We start from the raw sequence: 23,475 nt of genomic DNA on the forward strand, positions 1-23,475 counted from the left end.
CTGGGAAGGCACTGACCAGTGTGTCAAAAAGTAGTTTGACAACTGGATCAAGAGAGACAGCTTCTCAGCTCTGCAAAAAACTGAGAACTGGTTCTGTAAGCTGATGTTGGGTGGGAAGGCACAGACACATGCATGAAAAGTTTAAAGTGACAGTACACTTTGGCACTGTCTGTACTGGGCTCCGTGGATGATGTCACCCATCTGTGAGAATATGCTGCCTACTTGTCCTGGGATAATGGCAAGGGTAAATTAGGCACTGGCTGCATTGGTTGTCAAGGTGTCGGGGACCTTGATGTCAAGGCATGTCTCAGAGGACTGTAGAGATGGCAATCTGGCATCAATCAATGCTTAGAGTGCGTCGGTAATAACGCTTGAAATAATGTGTGTTCATTCTTAGAGGGGGGAGACATGTTTATGCTGCTTAGCTTTATTACAGGGTTCTTCTGACAACTGTAGCACTGATGATGAAGAGGTGCAATGGGATAATCTGTGCTGGTATCGATGCTAGAGTAGCTCGATGTTGAGCATCGCCCTTGGATTCTTCAGCCATAGTCAATGTACCCAAAGTTGAACCCAAAAGTTTCTCGAATTGCAACTTCTTGGCTTTAAATTACCTGTTCTGCAAACAAGAGCAGAGCATGAAGGAAATGTCTCAATGGTCAGGATCTAGGCACTGGAAGGAAACACCAATTGTGTGGGTCTATACCTGAAATGATGCTGTGGCACTGAGTGCACCACTTGAAGCTGCTAGGAGTCTTGGACATCGATGGAAAAACTGCTGATGCAAGGTCAAAGGACTCTGTGGTTCAGAGGTTGAGTAGATGGAATATAGAAAAAATGTCGACACTCCCAGGCTGAAAACAGCTCGAAGGCCCAAAAACCAAAATAAAGAAAAAATTGAAAATTTTTAAACTGAATCAAGAAGAAAATAAACATAAAAAATATGACCAAAACTAAGAAATATTAATGGGAAGGCACAAAAAAAATACAATACTCTGATTGTGCTTAGAGCTGAAATCAAATAAGGCTGCATTCAAGAAACTTCAATTAGATATCTTGTACTTAAAAATGTACATTATTTTGCAAAAATCTAACTACAATGTACTTAAAAAGCAAACAAACAAAAAACCACTGTTAATTTTAAAGTTAACTAATCTTTTAATGACTGTTGTGGCTGCTTTTTGTTGGAAAGCATTGAATATTTGGTTGCAGCAGGGAGGGCCACAGTTTGAGTTGATCCTCTTGATGGGTACTGAGAGCTCAATCAAGTCCATCTGTAGTTCTTTAGGTGCCTTGGTGATATCAACTAGGACTAGGTGAAGCTGAAATGCTTTTTTGAGTGTGATGTCATGAGTCTCAAAGTTAGTGAACCTTCCATTGCATTCTCCAGTTAATAGGTCTTTAACAGCTGTGCATTCTTCAGATGATTCATATATCATCCTTCTCATCAATGACCTTTGCTAACTGCGGAAAATGTTCATCTGAAATCTCTTTTTGAAGAAGTGTTTTGAAAAAAATAGCTTATTTTTTTAAAAAAATGCTTAGATTTTTTTTTGCCACATATCGTATATAGACTTACCTTGCAAAGAAATATTCAAGTCGTTTTGATTTGACATATCACACAGAAATGCAGCATTCCTATAGAAATTTTATTTTAATAATTGCTGATTCTGTTCATAAAATTTAACTATATGTTTTCGCAGAGATAAAATTTTGGCTAACACCTGTTCCTGCAATAGTCAATGCACTAATTTAGAATGATATAGCAAATCCACATTGAATACCTCATTGTTCAACTTCAACATGTTACAAAACTGACAATGCCATGTTGCATTTTCACGAATAGTTAACAATACTTATAAATTGTTGCAAAGTGTCACTTAAAATAGTAGCTTTAGCACAGAGATTTTGCTCATGCAAGATATAGTGAAAAGAAATGAGCATCTGGATCTGTTAATAACTTTTTTATCTGCAATAAACCCTTCATGTTTTCCAGTCATGAAAGGTGCACAGTCTGTACATACTCACTAAATTTACCAAATTCAGTCCAACTTCATGACATTTATCTTGAAAGTTGTTGAAGATATCTATTCCTGGTGTTCTGGTCTCTATCCAGCCCAACTGAAGGTCAACATTGAGGGCAGCTGGCAAGTTTTTCACTCTGTGGAAGAGGCGCACATTTGGCTTGCTTCTTTGCCGTAGCCTCTCTTTTTTGGGCTGGATTCTGATGCTGTACTTTCTGATTGGATTTCCTACTTGACTGTTGCTTTGGCTGCCTCATTATTGCGGGATTGGTTTCAGGTGCTTTGCTACTTTCTAGTCACACTGTGTGCTTTGAATACCTGCTTTAAGGCAGCCTACTTGATTAGTGATCTTTGCTGCATTGGACTTCTATTTATGTTAATTTTGCATTACTATTTTGCAGACACACTGTGGGGAGAGATCTTGGGGGGGGGGGTGTCTCTCTTTGGCTACTTTCATGTGGGTTTTCTCCATTTTTCCTCCGGTTCTTTGGAGCTGTTGGAAAAGATTGGGAAGGGTGGGTGTGAGGATTTTGGAATGGGGCTCTTTCGAGGTGGGGGATGGGTGGAAATGTGATGGACGGTATGATTGGGACTATATGGGGCTCTGTACTATGTTACAATTCTCAGGCTTGGCTGCTTAACTGTCAGATACCCATGGTGAAGGCTGGGAACCCGGGTATCTCCTAGCTGCTTTTTTGTGCCTTATTTTTTTCTCTTTCTGGGATGATTTGGGCTAAATCTCCTTCATTGCTGAGAGTGGCAACCTGGAATGTGTCGGGTGTGAATTTTCCCATTAAAAGGGCTAAATTACTATCTTACTTATGCCGACAGGAGGCAGACATATTTTTTTTTACAAGAGACCAAATTGTCTGATGTGGAACATATGAAACTAAAAACTGGATGGGTGGGAAAGATTTACTGTTCTACTACTTGCAAGAAAGGTGGGATAGCAGTACTTAGGAAACGTCTTCAGTTCTGAACTAAACTGCTTGCCAAAGATACTTATGGCCACTTTGTGCTCCTGCAGGTGACTTTGAGTGCATTCAGTTTTAATTTACTAGTAGTGTATTGCTTCCACTACCTATCAACACGCCTTCTTTCAATCCTTGGTTAAGACTGCTTTGGGATCAGATGCAGGCCCCTTGTCTTGGCAGGGGATTTGAATCAAGTGCTTGATCCAGCAGCCTTCAAATTCTCTAAGAGGGTCCCATACTTATATTCTACTATGGATTTAGTTGACCCTTGGAGAATGTTACACCCTACAGACAGAGATTATATGCATCTCTTCCACTCCCATTCTACTTGTGTGAACAAATGTTAATTTGAAAAGGTGGTGGTTTTTTTTTTTTTGTTTAAAATATATACAATATCACCTTATTCTTAGTTTCCCAACTGATATTTGGTTTATTATATAACTATGTGCAATGATTTTATTGTGGTTATCTTTGCTTTTTGTTCTCAAAGTTTGATTTTATTTTAACAGATATGTTGAGTCCCTGAAACAGTTCCTGTTAAGTGAAACATGGCTGTGTTAGGTGTTTTAAATACTCATAATTTGTTTACTCAAAGTCTTCCTTGCTGTCACCACTTTGCTCTGACTTCCTTTTGGAATTTGTGGACTACTTGCCAGTCTGTTTTCTGGGATAGACAGACATGACATATAAGGTTGGTGGATACAGAACACAAGGTGAGAGAAGTTAGGAGTTGAAAGCACTTTCAAAGAAGCTGGCTTTTAACTGGGCCTTGAACACTGCCAGGGATGGAGTCTGGAGTTGGCAGTTAAAGAGAAGGGCACAGATATCGTTACCAGCTGAGCAGAGCTCTTGGGTGGGGGTGGGGGAATCATAGGAGAAGTGAAGAGAGATAGCGAGGGGCAGCTGAGTGAGTGCATTTGTAGGTCAGTAAGAAGAGCTTGAACTGTATTTGGAAACAGATGGGAAGCCAATGAAGTTACTTTAGGAGAGGAGTAACATGAGTAAAGCAGCTCTCCTGGAATATGAGTTGTGCAGCTAAATTCTGGGCGGATTGGAGGGGAGCAAGATGGCTAAGTGGAAGGCCTGAGAGTAGTGAGATGCAATAGTCTAAGTGCAAGGTGATGAGGGTGTGGTTAAGTGTTTTTGTAGTGTGCTCAGAGGAAGAGTCAGATTTTGATAATATTATAGAGAAAGAAGGGGCATGTTTTAAACAATATGTTGTACCTGGGCAGTGAAGGAGAGGAGTCAAAGATGACCCCGAGATTACGAGCTGACAAAACAGGAAGGATGACAGTATTGTCTACAGAGACGGAGAATGAGGAAAGAAGAGAAGTGGGTTTAGTGAAGTAGGTTCTGCATCCCTCTGTCATGTTTCATCTGCGTGTCAAAGCAGCTCCTGATTGGTGAGGCCCGACTTTAGTACAGGAAGAGGCGGTCGGCGTATACAGCGAGTGATTTCCTTCACTTGCTGGCACTCCAGCTGTCCTCTCCTGTCTCCCCTGCCTAAAAACCGTATTTGTGGTTTTTCAAAATTCGCAGGGGTTCCTGGAACGTAACCCCCGTGAATTTCAGGGAAGTACTGTATTCTATTTTGTTGAACCCATTGGGTGAAAGGTGGGTAAACAAATCTGATTGTCATGGAAGGAAGGTACTGTCTGCAGAGAGGGCCTGTAACTGAAATCCACCTCACCAAGACTATGACAATGAAAAACAGTCTTAAGATCCAAGAAGGACACGTCTGACAGGAGCTCATATGAATCCTGAAATAGGCCCTTCAGAACAACATTAAGGTCCCAAAATGGCCTACGCAGTGGAGGATGCAATTTGAGTGCCCCCCTCAAAAACCGAGTAATGTCTTGGTGAGATGCCAGTAACTGCATGCCTCGCTAAGCCCTAAAGTATGAGAGGCCAACTACCTGTACGTTGAGAGACAAAACCATTAGGCCCTTTTCAAGTCTGGCTTGGAATGCCAGAATAACCAGGGATGGGAGCCCTCAGCCTCCATCTGCTTCTTACTCCTATATCTGGTTAATTCCTATAAGTAAATGCAGGGTCAGCCAACTACCTCCTCTACCTTCCTTCAGTGGGACACTCTGACACCTTCTTGTGACCACCTTCCCGCCAGTGCAGTGTCCGGCTTCCCACAGCAATTTACCAAAATTCAGCAGCCTGCCCTGCAGATCGCTGGCTCTAGCGATCTTTGTAAGCTGCCATAGGTTGTCCAAGTTGTCTTCTCTCTGCTGCGGTGCCACCCCTTCTCTGACATCAGAGCCAGTGATCTTCTGCAGGAGGCTGCTGAATTTCAGTAAATTAAACATGCAGGTGTTCCGGGGGGAGAGGGGTTGTAGTCCTTCGTGGGGGGGGGGGGGGGGGTGCAGGCCTTCCAGGGGAGTGCAGGCTGGTCTTCAGGGGTGGGGTATAATCCTTCAGGATGGGTTTTTCATGCCTTCCAGGGTGGGTGCAGGCTGGTCTTCAAGGGTGGGGTGTAGGCCTTCTGCAGGGTGCAAATGTTCAGGGGAGGGGGCCCTGGTGTAGAAGTACACAGAGAGAGAGAGAGGGTAGGGGTGTTCAAAGAGACATGCATATGCTGGACTTTTGGGGGAAGAAATAATGGGTCTAAAACAGAGGAGAGGGAGAGAGATGGTGGACCCTGGGGTGGTGGGGAAGGAGGGAACGATGCTGGATGAAAGGGGAGTTGAGAGAAGGTGGATCTATGGATGGAGACGAAAAAAAGGAAAGATGCTAGACCTCTGGGAGAGGGAAGGGGAGGACACAGATGGAAGATTGATGGTTAGCACTGAGAAAGAAGAAAGGAGGAGATCCTGGCAAGCAAGTTATCAGAAGGCAACCAAAGCCTGGGACCAACAAGATTTGAATAATGACCAGACAACAAAAGGTAGAAAAACTAATTTTATTTTCTGTTTTGTGATTACAATATGTCAGATTTGAAACGTGTATCCTACCAGAGCTGGTATTAAGACCGCAAACGTGAGTTAGGATTTAACAGAGAGGAAAAGTCTTTTTTGTTTCTTTATTTTGTTTACACCACAGCACTAGTGTGGTTAGGAGAGGGCAAAGGGGGTGAAGAGGCTATAAAATAAACCCACCAGGATGTTTAAAAAAAACAACAAAAAAAACACACCCCCATTTGGGCAGGAAAATCGAATTGAATCGAAAAATCAATTCAATAGGGTTAATTGAATCAAATCAAAATTTTTTTCCTGAGTCGGGCAGCACTAGTGCTGATCCGTCAACACCTTCGGAACACCACACCATTACTGGTGCCTATCTGAACATCCGCTCGGTTAGAAACAAAGCCCAACTGATCAAAGACTGGCTAGAAGAATCCCACCTAGATATACTACTTTTAACCAAAACATGGCTAATTTCCGATCAGGACGCTATCATAGTTAACCTACTACCTTCAAACTACAAAATTATTCCCCTATCAAGAAACTCAAAGAGAGGAGGTGGCTTAGCAATAATCCTCTGAGATCACTTTCAGTTTCAAACACTAGACTCTAAAGTTTCAAGTTTAATAGTTTTTTTGATTAATCGCTTAATCATACTTCTAAGCGATGAACAGTTTAAAAATTACATTTGATGGGTAACAATACAATAAACGACAATATTTAAAAAACAACACGGGATTGCAATCAAATTTTAACATACTCATAACATTGGGTAAGGGGGAATGAAATACAAATCAATAAAGTAAAGAAGAAACATTAAGGGAAAAATACAGAAGGTAAACAAAATGACAATAAAATATAATAAGATAAAATTTATTAGGGTTATAGGATATTAAAATTAGTTTTCAAAGGCATCCTTGAAAAGAAATGTTTTTAAATTACTTTTAAATTTTCCAAGTTCCTGTTCTTCCCTTAAAAACATTGGAAGGGCATTCCAAGTCTGTGGTGCAGTAACCGAAAAAAATAAATTGCCGTCTTGTATTAATAACTTTCAATGATGGAATGGTCAAAAAGTTCGATCACGTGATGCCATATTTCAAACAGCTACACTGGTTGCCGATGGAAGCTTGTGTAAAGTTTAAATTCGCCTGCCTCTGTTTTAAAGTTTTCTACGGTCTAACCCCTAAATACATCACTGACCTATTCTCCTTCTCAGCCAACAAACACAAGAGAAGTTCCCACTCGCACTTCGTTTCTCCCCCGGTTAGAGGATGCAAACTAAAAAAACACCATGAGCATCTTCTCTCACATCAGGCTGCTCTATGGGGTAAAGACCTAGAACAACTCCTATTGCCCACCACTTATGAGGTATTCAGGAAACGCCTCAAAACCCACCTATTCCTGAAATACCTAGACAGTTGACCCACTTCCCTCTTTCCCCTCCCTTGCCCTTTCTCCCCATTGTTCCCCACGTCCCTTAAGTTAATTCAACTTGTACGTCAACTCAACTTGTACTCCACTAATCTTTTGTAAACCGCATAGAACTTAACGATATTGCGGTATATAAACTGTTATTATTATTATTATTAGATCTCAAAACTCTATTTGAGGAGTATGGAATTAATAATTTAAATAGAAATGCTGGAGTCTTATTACAAAGGGTTTTGAAAGTCAGTATACAAAGCTTATACGTAATTCGATGGATAACTGGAAGCCAGTGTGCATTTTTAAGAAGTGATGTTACGTGGTCAAACTTTCTGGATTTGGTTATAAGCTTAATTGAGGCATTTTGAATGATTTGAAGGCGCTTTATTTCGTTCAACGCAATTCCTTTGAAGAGAGAATTGCAATAGTCGATTTTAGAAATCACCAAAGAGTGAATAAGAATATTAAGTTATTTTGAACATAGAAATTTGGAAATAGATCGAATTTTATGTAATCTGTAAAAGGTAGTTTTAATAATATTACTGATATGATCATGAAAATTCAGTTTATTATCAAAAATCACCGCTAAAATTTTTCAATTAATTAATTACAGGGGGACGTTTTTTATAGAAATTGGAGTAACAAGAGGAAAACTATCTTTTCATGGGAAAAGCATAACATTAGTTTTTTAAATGTTAAGCGCCAATCTGTTTGTATCCAGCCAGTGATAAATTTGGTCAAGTTTTCCATTAATCGCTAAGATTTCAGAGGTATCATTGGTGTTTAATGGATGTAATAGCTGGATATCATCAGCATAGGCAAAAACTTGGAAACCTACAGATTGGCATAAAGTCATTAGAGGAGCAAGAAAGATATTGAATAGTAAGGGGGAAAGAATAGATCCTTGGGGGACCCCATGTGTGGTCTGTGAGGGTTTAGAAGTTGATTCGTTGAAAAGAACAATAGAGGTACGGTCAGTGAGATATGATGTAAACCAGGAGAGAACTTGATCTGTAATACTGATAGATTGAAGTCTGCCAAGAAGAAGTTGATGATCAATCGTATCGAATGCTGCTGAAAGGTCAATAGAAATTAACAGCATCGATTGATGATGATCTAAGAAATATTGGATAGAAGTGGTCATGCCAATCAATGAGTGTTCAGTGCTATGGTGCTGTCTAAAACCAGTTTGGTTAGGGTGTAACACGTTGTTTTTTTCTACGAACTCTGAAATTTGATTGAAAACTACTTTTTCTGTCAGTTTTGCCAGAAATGGAATGTTTGCTATAGGTCTATAATTAGATGGATCTTCAGAGCCAATGTTTTTATCTTTGATAATAGGACGAATGAATGATTTTTTCCAGGCCATGGGTACAGTATGTTGACTTAAGCTTTCCATAACTAGTGTATGAATGAAAGGTCCAAAAATGTCAAAATAATGTTTAAGAATGAACGGTGGAATTAGATCAGCTTTAGAGCCTTTGATATTAAGAGTTTTAAGAGTGGATTCAATTTCTTTTTGACATCTGCTGATCTTCCCGTGATCTCTCTGCTGCTGCGCAGCGGCAGCACATTTCTGACTCCGCCCCCAACATCCGGTATATGATTCTTAAAGTCTGTCACTTTGCGGCGCACGCCTTCCCCATTCCCCATCGGGGGTCGTCTCCATCATTTCTTTGCCCAGTGGGAACGTCTTACTACCGACAGTTGGGTACTGTCTATCATCCGAGAGGGGTATTCCCTCCACTTCAGTTCCGTGCCCCCGGATCTACCTCCAGAAGTGTTTCCTTCTGCTCAATTTCAGCTTCCCCTACTCCTGCTGGAAGCTCGGGTCCTTCGCCTTTGGGCGGTCGAGAAAGTTCCCCTGGACCAGTGGAATTCCGGATTTTATTCCCGGTTCTTCTGCCAGTGAAATGCAAGGGGGGTGAAAAAAACAAACCAATCGCCTCCGATCCTCGACAATGATAAAGTCTGCTGAATGTACTACCTCTACATAGACCCCTGTCGTGGCTCAGCAGTCACAGCGCTCGCCTAGAAATCCACTCCTGCTTTCTCTAGGCCTCCTTAGAAACAAAGGTAGAACGTGAAGAAGAAGCTGTAGTTAAGGACATGGTTTGTCATCATCGAGTTCTGGTACAGACGGCGACCAAATTTGTCCATCGTACGGCCCTCCCTGCCAGGGGGGATGGCAGCATAGACCTTCGAAGGATTAGACTTCTTCAAGGAAGACTCAACCACCAAAGATTGGTGGGAAAGCTGAGCACCCTCAAACCTTTTAACCGGGGTAGTCCGGTAAAGGGACTTCAACTTGGAGAGGATAGCAGTGACAGCATATGATGTCTCCAGGTTCCGGAGAAACATCTGCCGAAGAACCTGATGCAATGGTAGGCGAAGAGCCCCACGAGGCATATTGTCAACTCCCAGTTCTGCCAGGTATTCCTGGGTAAAGCGGGTGTCGGACTGAAGATCCAAGTTCAGAGCTCTGTCCATGTCAAAGATGAAACGAGAAAAGGAGGAGGTCCAAGAAGAGGATTCATCCTCCGGAGGAGATCTGACCGAGAACGGGGCGCAGCCGAGAACGAGGGAGAAACTTCCCTGGAATAGTAAGCTGGAGCCTCAGAGTCCCGTGAATGGGAGACTGAAGAGGTTCGACTAAGGTGCGTAGGGGGCGTCGAAGAACGGCCCCGTGCCAAATGGACCGGGGAAGACCCCGGAGTCCGAGGAAATTACTGAGAAAGTTTCGGAGAAGACGGGGTATAGGAAAAATCCCCAACATGCTTCGAAGTAGACCCCTTAGAAGCCAGCAAGCTTCGCGATGGGAAACAAACACTAGAGTCCAATTCGAGGCCAAGTGTGTGTGTAGACGGCCTCGAGGTCAGAGACCTGCCCCAACAGGGTGCGGAAGTTTCAAGTTTAGTTTCAAGTTTATTAAAAGGTTTTTTAGACCGCTTAAATACCTAAGCAGTTTACAATGTAAAAGTACATTAAAAGAAATAAAAGACGTACACCATTATAAAAACAAATAAAAATAAGGGGTACTGGAAAAATTCAGGTATAAGAAAACAATCTTACGGACCAATGCAAAAAATAGGGAAGTAGGGGAGAACTACAATTTTTATAAAAAGGGTAACATAAAAGGGAAGTACGGTAGGCTAGGGTAAAATAAAGTTATTTTGTAATTTAAATTTACAAAATTTAAGAGTTTAAGATTTAGAAATTTTTAAAAAATATTAAAATGTTAAAATCTTGAAAAATTGAAAAAATAGTAAAAATGTTAAAAAGTTAAAAAATGCCCTTAAAAGGACAGTTATTATCCAAAGGCGTCTTGGAACAAAAAAGTTTTCAGTTTCGCTTTGAATTGTTTTAAATCAAGTTCACTACGCAAATAATTAGGCATCGAATTCCAAAGAGTAGGTGCTGTGACAGCAAAGTTATTAGAGCGCAAAGTATTAATCATTTTTAAAGAGGGTATAGTAAAGAGATTCTGTGACGTTGAACGAAGAGTTTTTGATGTAAGGAATTAAAAGTCTGTTAATAAAATCAGGTTGGTTATTTGATTTTGTTTTGAATGATAGAAGTAGGATTTTATAACTGACTATGTTCAACTGGTAACCAGTGTGCGTTGAACAAAAGAGGGGAGACATGGTCATATTTCTTTGCCCCCACAAATAATCTTAGCAGTGTTTCGCACAATTTGGAGCCGCCTGATTTCCTTTTTTGTAATGCCCTTGTAGAGGGCGTTACAGTAGTCTATGCAGGAGATTACTAAAGAATGGATGTGTATTTAGAGAGGCTGGTTCAAGCAGCTTGGCAAGGGAACGAATCATTCTAAGGCGATAGTAGCATTTCTGAACAACTGTGCTAATGTGAGTGTGGTAAGAAAATTTACAATCGAAGGTGACTCCTAATAATTTTAACGTTGGAACGGTTTTAATAGAAAGCGAATCAAACTTCAGGGGAGCCTGGAGTGATGCTTCTTTTTTTAATGGGAAAGTCATGAGTTTTGATTTGTTTATGTTAAGTGATAATTTATTCAAGTCTAACCAATTTTTGATCTTTCCTAATTTGTAATTAATGGAGGCGATTTCATCTGTGTTATTAAGGTCAATAGGGTGGATAAGTTGCACATCATCCGCATATGCAAACATGGTGAATCCAATGGATTGGCTGACCGTCAGTAGAGGCGCTAGAAAGATGTTAAAAAGCAATGGTGATAGAATGGATCCCTGTGGTATTCCATGTTTAGTAGAAAAGGGTTCAGAAGATGTGCCGTTAAAGATGACTTTTGAAGATCTATCTTTAAAGTAGGAGACGAGCCAGTCCATGACCTGGTCGGATATGCCGATTTCTTGGAGTCGCATTAGAAGTAAACTATGGTCTATGGCAGTGGTTCCCAAACCTGTCCTGAGGGCCCCCCAACCAGTCAGGTTTTCAAGATATCCCTAATGAATATGCATGAGAGAGATTTGCATATAATGGAAGTGACAGGTATGTAAATCTCTCTCATGCATATTCATTAGGGATATCTTGAAAACCTGACTGGCTGGGGGGCCCCCAGGACAGGTTTGGGAACCACTGGTCTATGGTATCGAAAGCAGAGGAAAGGTCTAAGGAAATAAGCAGTACAGATTGGTGATGATCGAGATGGTATAGTATTTTAGTGGTAAGACCTAACAGAGAAAGTTCTGTGGAATGATGATGGCGAAAACCTGTTTGATTGGGGTGAAGGACATTAGTTTTCTCTATGAAATCTGAAATTTGCTGGAAAACTATTTTTTCGGTAAGTTTTTCCAAAAACGGTATATTTGCTATAGGACGATAGTTAGACAAGTCCTGGGTGCTAATGTTTCGATCCTTAATAATTGGATGGATGGTTGATTGTTTCCAAGTCTTAGGTAGGGATCCGGATGACAAACTTGAAGTAATAAGGTCTTTAATGTAGGGACAGAAGATTGGAAAAAATCGTTTTAGAAGGGGGGGGGATGACCTCTATGCTATTCCCTTTTAAATTAAGTAAGTTAATGCATCTATGAATTTCCTCCAGACTAGGGGGGGTGAAATAGGAGCATTTTGAGTAGGACAGATTAGTTGAGTTATGAGAACCTACATAATCTACAGTGTAACAAGCCATAGCGTTATGCGGAAAGGTGTCTTTGATTTTCTGAACTTTGTCAATGAAGTGAGTGGCAAGGACTTGTGCTGAGAGTAAAAAATTGGAATTATTCGTTTCTGTTCTCCTTGTTGTTAAAGATTTAACAATTTATGTATAAGGCGGAAGAATTTTTAGCCTTTTTGATTTGTTTAGTTCTTTTTTGGTTCTGTTGATTTCGGATCTATAGTACGCAGCGTGTTCCGGGGCCTCTTAGAAGAGGCAAGCCTCGCTCCAACAGCGGGGGAAACATGGGTCCCCGGCCGGGACTCCTGAACAGTCCTCGGCGCCTCAGGGGAGGAAGAATCGCTTGAGGGAACCCAACGTATCTTGCGGGTGATGCCTCGAGAAACAAGGGGACGTTCAGGCTGGGCAGAATGCGACTGGTCGAGACCGAGGCCACAGGCGTCGAGGTCAGGACTAGTTGGCTCATCACCGAGGAAAGCTATGTGGTAATGATAGCCTTAAGCTTATCCTCGAACATAGGCACCTCAAACATAGGCACCAAGACCAAAGGAAGGTGGGTCGGAGGTGCAGCAGTGCACTCCTTCGGGGGCAACCTCGAGGAAGAGTATTCCCTACGTTAGGAGGCATGCTTAGAGTGATGTCTCGAAGGCGCCGATGTGGTGGCGCTGACATGAGACTCAGAGGAAGGCTTCTTTGCCGACACACCTGAGGAGGAAAGAGGAGACTTACTCAAGGCCGGCGCCTTCGAGGCCGACGGGGACTTCGAGGCCAAGGCGCCCAATGAGGGTGCCGAGGCCAAGCTCAAGGCCTGCCCCGCAGGATCCATGGGGCCAAAGAGTTGGAGAATCTTGGCCACCCTTCGATGAAGAGCCCGCAGTTGTAGAGTTGCACAACGGGGATACGACTCAGCACGATGCTCTGCACCCAGACACTCAACACACCAACAATGGGGATTGGTGATAGAGATAACTCGGTTACACCGAGTACAGTTTTAAAATCCAGAATGAAGCCGGGACATAAGAAAAAGTACGGCTGCTGCCCCGCGAGGCCAGGTGGCCAGGGGAGGACCGGGAACCCGGTCAAAATATATGAACTGAAAAAATGAAAATAAAAGGCGCGAGCACAGCGACTTAAAAGAAAATAATAAAGAAAGCTGCGGTGCAAGAGGGACAATGAGTTTGCGCGCAAGGGAGCAGTGCTTCTGGCTCCGAAGAAAACATTGAACTGAGAACATGCTGAGGAGACGCATGCCCTAGGTAGGGTGGGAGGGGCACGTGCGGGCCAATCACAAGCCTAAAGGTCTTCGAGCAAGTCTGCTTGCGAAAACGTCCGCTAGGGGGCTCCGTTGGTGACGTCACCCACATGTAGAGAATATGCTGCCTGCTTGTCCTGGGATAAACTTTTTCCATATACAGACATTTTTCTCCACTGCAGATAGCTAATAAGAACATAAGAAATGCCGCTGCTGGGTCAGACCAGTGGTCCATCGTGCCCAGCAGTCCGCTCATGCGGCGGCCCTTTGGTCAAAGACCAGCGCCCTAGCTGAGACTAGCCCTACCAGCGTACGTCCTTGCTCAGAAGGAACTTGTCTATCTTTGTCTTGAATCCCTGGAGGGTGTTTTTCCCCTATGACAGACTTCTCAATCAGGTTTTAGAGCCCAATACAGCAGTGTTTTTCAACCGCTGTTCCGCGGTACACTAGTGTGCCGCGAGATGTTGCCTGGTGTGCCGCAGGGCCGCCATCAGGGCAGTACTACCAGTCCTGCATTCAGGGGCCCGGAGCTGACAGGGGGCCCGAGGCAGGGGCGCCAGTAGCTCGCCAAGGCAAAGTGAGTCGATCACCCAGGACTCACTTTGTCTTGGCGATCTAATCTATCGAGCCGATAAGTCTTCTTCTCCCCGACGTCAATTCTGCAGTCGGAGAGGAAGTTCGGGCCAGCCAATCGCTGCCTGGCTGGGCGGAACTTCCTCTCCGATTGCAGAATTGACGTCAGGGAGAGCATGCGTTGGCGTCGGCTTTGGGGCCTGTTATCCATTGGTGGGTCCTGTTCCCCGATGGCAGTGGCTTGGGGAACGGCAGGGAGAAAGAAAGAAAGGGGGGCAGGCAGGGAAACAGAAGGAAAGAAGAGAAACAGAAAAAAAGAAAGAAAGGTCAGGGAGAGAGGAAGAAAAAGTTGGGGAAGGGAATGAGGTGTGGAGGAGAGAAAGCATACAGGCTGATAGAAGGGAAGAAAGATTGGATGCACAGTCAGAAGAAGAAAGTGCAACCAGAAATCACCAGACAAGGTAGGAAAAATGATTTTATTTTAAATTTAGCAAAGTGGAGGCAGTATTACCACAGTTTTCAAAGGAATTTGCCCAAATAACTTAATTGTTAACTGGGTAAATTCCCAGAGATGAAAACTTCCCTTCACTTACTATGCACAGTTCTGAATTTATATCTGCTGTCTATATTTTACAATATGGTCACCTTTTACTAAACCGCAATAGTGGTTTTTAGCGCAGGGAGCCTATGAGCGTCAAGAGCAGCGCTGGGCATTCAGCGCAGCTCCCTGCGCTAAAAACTGCTATTGTGGTTTAATAAAAAGGATGGAGGGTATATTTGTCTATTTTTGTATGCTATAAAAACCAAATACAGAGAGAGACTGAGAGCTGTTGACGAAGAGCTACGTGTGTGTCTTTCTTCGATTCCAGCCAGAATATCAGCTTTGTGTTCAGCCAAACAGGCCCAGGTTTCGCACTGAATAAAGTATTTTATAATTTTTCACTATTCTGTTTACTTAATATTTCATAATAAAGTAATTATAAAATACTTTCTTTGTGTTTATTTGATTCCTATTCAAGAGAATTACTTTATATATAGTCAATATAGGCACAGAGTTAAATTTTTTAACATTTTCTAATGGTGGTGTGCCTCGTGATTTTTTTCATGAAACAAGTGTGCCTTTGCCCAAAAAAGGTTGAAAAACACTGCAATACAGTACCGAGACCGTCTTAGCTTCACTTTTGGACCATTTGGTAGCAATGCGTTGGTGCTTCAATTTGATTTAAGTACTGCTTTTGATCTGGTAGATCACGGTAAACTGCTTGAATTTTTGGATTCTTTAGGAATCCAAGGTAAAGTACTATCATGGCTTAAGGGATTCCTAGAATCGAGACTATCAGTAATTTGGAAAAATCCTTGTGGAGTCCCGCAGGGCTCCCCACTTTCTCCTATACTCTTTAATGTGTATCTTCTTTCGTTGGGTCACTGATTTGAGGTTATTCAGCTTTGTTGACGACATTACAATTGTTATCCTGTGTAGTACTATATTATCCAACAGTTCTCAATTTATTGAGTCATTATTAAATACAATGGAATCTTGGATAAAAGAATTCAAGCTGAAATTAAATCAGGAAAAGACTAAATTCTTTTTTGCATCTGCTCAAAAGATTAACTTTGAATCAACAATTAAGATCAATTCAGTATCATTTAAAATAAGCCCTACAATTAAAATTCTGGGAGTTGTTGTTGATCAGTGTTTTAACCATGAAAACTCAGATAGATGCAGTGGTTCAGAAGAGTTACTGAGTACCCTGTGGAAACTTCGTACCATCAGATCTTACTTTGATGCTACCACTTTTACTCTTAGTTCAGATACTACTTCTGAGTATTTTAGATTACTGTAATGTTTTATACTTGACAAGTACTAAGAAAAATTTGACTAGACTGGCCTTGGTCCAAAATACAGCTGTAAGAATGATTTACAGCTTGAAGTACAATCATGTCACTCCTTATTATCGTGAGTTGCATTGGCTCCCAGTGGAGGCCCGGGTGATTTTTAAGTTGGGATGTTTATATTATAAAGTAGCTTTTGGTGTCGCTCCTTTATATCTTGCTGAAAGATTTGTTACCATGACTCATGAGAGGAGTAGAAAATCCCACGCCCTATTTACGTTCCCTTCCGTAAAGGGTTGTAAAAGTAAGAAACATCATGGGCATTATCTTTATCAAGCATAACAAAGATTATCCCAAGACAAGCAGGCAGGTATTCTCACTAGTGGGTGATGTGATCCAACGGAGCCCCGATGCGGACGCCTCACAAGCAGTCTTGCTTGAAGAAACTCAAAGTTTCGAGTCGCCCGCACCACGCATGCGCGAGTGCCTTCCCGCCCAGCATAGGGCGCGTCTCCTCAGTTCTTACTTTTCCGCGGAGCCAAGAAGTCCGTCTTCGACTCTCTGCATGAAGTTAGTTCACTTGTGCCTTCTTAAAGTCCGCGGTTTTGGGTTCTTTTACTCAGAATTGTTGCTTTTCGTTGTGCTTTCTAGTTTTTCCCCCCCCCAAAAAAAAATTTTCTTCTATCCGTTCAACCGGGCAGGCCACATGGCCGCAGCTTCGATCTTGCGGCGGAGCTTTTCCGGCCTATGTCCCGGTCTATTACCGGTTTTAAAAAGTGTGCCAAGTGCCAGCACGCGATTTCGCTGATGGACCCTCATTGACGCTGTCTTCGGTGTCTCGGGCCTCAACACATTCCGAAATCGTGCTGGCCTTGCTCCACACTCACAGCACGTGCTTTCAAGCGTCATTGCTTATTGTGGGAGTCACTATTCAGCATGGAGTGTTTCGACGGAGCTGTCTTCATCGAAGGGTGCTTCGCCTTCGACATCATCCACTGCTCTCTAGCCTTCCACCTCTGCGGCCCAGAGTATCCTCAAGCCTGCTTCGTTTGTGCCGGCTCAGCCTTCGGTGCCAGCTGCAATGCCTTCCTCTGTCTCCTTAGGTCAGGTAGCACAGCAGCCCATCCCCCCGGTAATGCTTAAAGTGCCCAAGGCTTCTATGCCCAAGCACTCTCACACTGCCTCTAAGGAGCACGAGGCCCGTGCAGGTGGTCCCATTGCTGATGCAGATCCATCCTTGCTGGCTACGTTCCAGACCTTGCTTGAGAAGCAATTCACTGAGCTCTTTACTACCATGGGGCCCAAGTCTCTCTCAAATCCAGCCTGTGCAAGTGGCGCCACCTCTGGTGCATCAGCAGTATGCACACTCTCTACAGGGAGCAGAGTCTTTGCCCATGCCTCCGTTTGAACCGATTCACTCGATGCAAGGAGTAGAGTCTTTGCGAGTGCCTCCATTGGAACCGATCCATTCGATGCAAGGGCTCGAGTCTTTGCGAGAGCCTCGAGGTGCTTCCAGCCAACCACCTCTGCTTCGATCAACCGCTTCCAGTCCCATCCACTCACTGGGGGCCTCAGCGAAGACACATTCGCCTCGTTTGTCGAGGCCTGCTTCCAGACACAGCTCGCATCATCGATCGAGACATTCTTCGAGGCACTCATCCAGACATGCCTCGCCTCATCGGAAGCAGCCTTTTCTTCAGTATTCCCCACCGGCTACTTCGCCTCCCCCACTACCGGAGCTCGAAGACACGATGGGGTCTTTTTCGCCTTCTCGATCCCCGTCCTCATTGGATCCAGAGGCCTCGACGTCAGAGTCCTTCTCAAGGCCCTGCTTTGGCTGACCAGCTGTCTTTCTCCTCCTTTCTTTGGCAGATGGCAGCTGATTTGGACATTCAACTGGACACAGGTTCCAAATTTTCAAAGGAGTATCTGGAGACTATGCATCTCCCTCAACCACCTGCTGAATCCCTGAAGCTTCCTCTTCATAAGCTGCTGGATCAGACCTTTGTTTGTTGTCTTGAGACACCCTATTCCATCCCCGCTGTACCTGGCAAATTGGATGCCAGGTACTGCACGGTCCACCATAAGGGGTTTGACGGTGCCCAACTCTCCCATCAACCCCTCTTGGTGGAGTCTTCATTGAAGCGGTCTCATCTCTCCCAGATGTATGCCACCGTTCCACCTGGCAGGGAGGGCAAGACCATGGACAGGTTTGGCAGGAGAATTTACCAGAACTCCATGATGACATCCAGAGTTCTTAATTACAACTTTCACTTCATCACCTATTTTGAATTTTTCCTGTCTGTCCTTCAAAAATTCATGCCTTATTTGGACTCTCGAGCACAGTTTGAGTACCAGGAGGTTCTGGCTTCGTTGTCCCAGCTCCGGTTGCAGATGATGCAGTCCTCTTACGATGCCTTTGAGTTATCTGCTCGGGCTACTGCTTGCTCGGTGGCCATGCGCCGGCTGGCGTGACTCAGGACCATCGATATGGACCCCAATCTTCAGGACAGGCAACGTCCCATGTGTTGGTACCGACCTCTTCGATGAGTCCATTAAGGCGGCGACCAAGAAGCTCTCGGACCACGAGAAGTCTTTCCAGTTCATTCTTCGTCTGAAGCCCAAGCCTGCTCCTCCTTGTCCATCACGTTACCAGTGGCATTTCCCGCCTAAACAGGCTCCTGCCATCCGTCAGCCTGTTAAGAGGCAGCATCCCCAAAAGCAACAACAGAAGCCTCAGCCATCTGATGTCCCCCTGTCTCGTGGAGAGCATAACGTCCGTCGTTCTGCCGTTTTCAGTTTTTCCACCGATAGGGGGGTCATCTCCATCATTTTTACCATCAATGGACGACTATTACCACCGACCTCTGGGTCCTTTCCATCGTAAGGGAGGGATACTCTCTTCAGTTCCATCAAGTTCCTCCGGAACATCCTCCAAGAGAGTATCCTTCCAACTTGACCCAGACCGCCCTTCTTCTTCAGGAAGCTCAGGCTTTGATGCAGCTCCGGGCTGTTGAGCTGGTTCCTTTGGCTCAACAGAACAAGGGTTTTTACTCCCGGTACTTCCTTGTTCCGAAGAAGACCGGCGATCTGTGCCCCATTTTGGATCTCAGGGTGCTCAACAAATTTTTGGTCAAAGAAAAATTTTGCATGTTGACACTGGCATCCCTGTATCCTCTCATCGAGCAGAACGACTGGTTATGCTCTCTGGATCTCAAGGAGGCCTACACTCACATTCCCATTCATCCGGCCTCCCATCAATATCTAAGATTCCGGGTGGGACATCTTCATCTCCAATACCGAGTGCTTCCTTTCAGCCTGGCCTCATCACCCAGAGTCTTCACCAAGTGTCTGGTAGTGGTGGCAGCAGCTCTCGGGACTCATGGTCTTCAGGTATTTCCCTACCTGGACGACTGGCTCATCAGAGATTCCACGTCTCAGGGAGTCGTCCTGGCGACCCAGAGGACTATCTGGTTCCTGCAGAATCTGGGGTTCGAAATCAACTTTCCAAAATCCCATCTGCAACCTTCCCAGACTCTTCCCTTCATCGGAGCTGTTCTGGATACTACTCAACTCAGGGCGTTCCTCCCTCCTCAACATCTGGAAGCTCTTCTCCATCTTTGTCGCTCGGTGTCCTCTCGCCCGTCCATCTCAGCAAGACACATGATGGTTCTTCTGAGCCACATGGCCTCTACAGTCCACATGACTCCTTTTGCCAGACTTCACCTCAGAATTCCTCAGTGGACCCTGGCATCTCAGTGGACGCAGGTCTCCAACCCTCTGTCTCGACATATCCAGGTCACTCCTGCTCTGACTCAATCTCTTCGCTGGTGAATGATCTCTTCCAATCTATCCAGAGGTTTGCTGTTTCACACCCCCCCATCAGAAGGTTCTCACAACCGACTCTTCGACTTATGCTTGGGGGGCTCATCTGGATGATCTCTGCACTCAGGGTTATTGGACCGCTAGTGCCACATCAATCTCCTGGAGCTCAGGGCGATTTTCAATGCTCTCAATGCTTTTCAACATCTGCTTCACGACCGTGTTGTCCTCATTCTCACGGACAACCAAGTCGCCATGTACTATGTCAACAAATAGGGAGGCACAGGATCAGCCTCCCTCTGCCAGGAAGCTCTGAAAGTTTGGGATTGGGCGATTCGCCACAACACCTTCCTCAAAGCTGTCTACATTAAGGGGGCGGACAATGCCTTGGCAGACAACTTGAGTCGTCTTCTGCAACCTCACGAGTGGACTCTTCACTCCACGCCCCTTCATCTCATCTTCTCTCAGTGGGGAACGCCTCAGATAGACCTCTTTGCAGCCCCCCCCCAACTTCAAACTGCCTCAGTTCTGCTCCAGGATCTAAACTCATCGCCTCGAGGCAGATGCCTTTCTTCTGGACTGGACAAATCTCTTTCTATATGCGTTTCCTCCATTTCCTCTCATTCAAAAGACTCTAGTTAAGCTGAAGTCAGACCATGCCACCATGATTCTGATTGCTCATCGGTGGCCCAGACAACCTTGGTACTCCCTTCTACTTCAATTCAGCACCAGGGAGCCTTACCTTCTGCCAGTTTTTCCCTCGCTACTTACGCAGCATCAGGGATCTCTGCTTCATCCCAACCTGCATTCTCTACACCTGACAGCTTGGTTCTTCTCGACATAACTCCTTTCCAGTTTTCTCAACCTGTGTAGGATGTTTTAGAAGCTTCAGAATCCTGCTACTAGACAATGCTATCACCAAAAGTGGACTAGACTTTCTACTTGGTGTTTTTCTCATCATCAGGAACCTCAACATTCCTCCTTGTCTTCAGGTTGGACTATCTTTTGCACCTTTCTCATTCTGGCCTCAAGTCTACTTCAATACGAGTCCACCTTAGTGCAATTGCTGCTTTCCATCAGCCTCTTCAAGGGAAACATCTCTCTGCTCATCCTGTGGTTTCCAGATTCATGAAAGGACTTTTCCATGTCAATCCTCCTCTCAAACCGCCTCCAGTGGTTTGGGACCTCAATGTTGTTCTTTCTCAACTTATGAAGCCTCCGTTTGAACCAATGCACAAGGCTCATCTGAAGTATCTCACTTGGAAAGTGGTGTTTCTCATTGGCCTCACTTCTGCTTGCCGAGTTATTGAGCTCCAAGCCTTGGTGGCTGATCCACCCTTCACGGTGTTCCATCATGACAAAGTGGTTCTTCGTACTCATCCGAAATTCCTTCCTAAAGTTGTCTCGGAATTTCATCTCAATCAATCTATTGTTCTTCCAGTGTTTTTTCCAAAGCCTCATTCTCATCCTGGAGAATTAGCTCTGCATACTCTTGACTGTAAGCGTGCTTTGGCTTTCTATCTGGAATGCACCAAACCGCAAAGAACAGCTCCTCAACTTTTCTTCTCCTTTGATCCGAACAAGTTGGGACGTCCTATCTCTAAGCGTACCATCTCCAAATGGATGGCGGCTTGTATCTCTTTCTGCTATGCCCAAGCTGGAATGCCCCTTCATAGTATAGTCACATCCCATAAGGTCAGAGTGATGGCAGCCTCTGTGGCTTTCCTCAGATCGACACCGATTGAGGGGATTTGTAAGGCTGCCACTTGGTCCTCGGTTCATACCTTCACTTCTCATTATTGTCTGGATATTTTCTCCAGATGGGATGGACAGTTTGGCTAAACAGTATTGCAAAATTTATTCTCCTAAGTTGCCAACTCTCCCACCATCCCATTTGGGTTAGCTTGGAGGTCACCCACTAGTGAGAATACCTGTCTGCTTGTCCTGGGATAAAGCAATGTTATCCAGGGACATCAGGCAGCTATTCTCACGTCCCACCCACCTCCCCTGGGTTGGCTTCTCTGCTAGCTATCTGAACTGAGAGACACGCCCTATGCTGGGCGGGAAGGCACTCGCGCATGTGCGGTGCGGACGAACCGAAACTTCGAGTTTCTTCAAGCAAGACTGCTTGTGAGGCGTCCGCATCGAGGCTCCGTTGGATCACGTCACCCACTAGTGAGAATAGCTGCCTGCTGTCCCTGGATAACAACTGTTACAGTAAGTAACATTGCTTTTTCATCCATAATTGATCAGATTCATATCCTATAAACACTATAGAAAACTTTTGAAGACTTTTCTTTTCTCCAAATTTCTGACTAGCTAAATTCCTTTGCATCTCATTAATATTGTATTTTCCCATAGCATAAACTTTTGTTAACCGCATTGAACTAGAGAGCTGCACGGGAACGGGGACGACGGGAATCCCGCGGGACCCGCGGGCATCCCGCGGGTTCCCCCTTTGGGTCACGGGGATCCCGTGGGGACACCCCCTAGGGTCGCGGGGATCCCGTGGGGACGCCTCCGAGGGTCGCGGGGTTCCTGCGGGGCTGGATGTACTCAGTCGCGCGGCTCTTCTCCCTACCTTCTCTGCTTGCAGCACAGAGCCGAACGGAAGTCTTCCCGACGTCAGCGCTGACGTCGGAGGGGAGGGAGGGCTTAAACAAAGCCCTCCCTCCTTCTGACGTCAGCGCTGACGTCGGGAAGACTTCCGTTTGGCTCTGTGCTGCAGGCAATGCAGGTAAGGAGGAGAGTAGCCTCGCGGTTCGAGTGGCTACCAAGGGAGGGGGCGGTCCGCCCCGCCACACCCCGCCCCGGTTGCAGCACAGCCGGCCAGGTCCCCTTACTTTTGTGGCACTTCCCCGACCGACCGACAACAGCCCCGGTCCGACAATCCTCCCTGCCCTGTAGCCGCGAATCTAAATTATCTTCTTACAGCAGCTGTAATAAGGTAATTTTAGATTCGCAGTTAAGGGCAGGGAGGTTTGTCGGATCGGGGCTGTTGTCAGTCGGTCGGGGAAGTGCCACAAAAGTAAGGGGACCTGGCCGGCTGTGCTGCACCCGGGGCGGTAGAGAAGGAGCGGGGAGAAGGACGCTGAAAGGCCATGGGGAAGACGGGAGGGGGGGGAAGGACTCTGAAAGCACTTGAAGACAGAGGAGGGAGAAGGACGCTGAAAGCACATGGGGAATACAAAGGGGTGGAGAAGGATGCTGAAAGGCCATGGGAAGGGCGGGGGGGGAGGACTCTGAAAGCACTTGTGGAAGACAGAGGGGGGAGAAGGATGCTGAAAGCACATGGGGAAGACAAAGGGGTGGAGAAGGACGCTGAAAGGACATGGGGAAGACGGGGGGGGTGGAGAAGTACGCTGAAAGGCCATGGGGAAGACAGAGGGGGGAGAAGGACGCTGACAGGACATGGGGAAGATGGGGGGAGAAGGACGCTGAAAGGAAATGGGGAAGAGAGAGTAGGGAGAAGACGCTGGCAGGGAAGAAGACAGATGCCAGACTATGGGGGGAGCGGAGAGAAGAAGATGGGTGCCAGACCAAT

Source organism: Geotrypetes seraphini, chromosome 8, assembly GCF_902459505.1.
Source record: "Geotrypetes seraphini chromosome 8, aGeoSer1.1, whole genome shotgun sequence".
In the NCBI taxonomy this organism is placed as follows: Eukaryota; Metazoa; Chordata; class Amphibia; order Gymnophiona; family Dermophiidae; genus Geotrypetes; species Geotrypetes seraphini.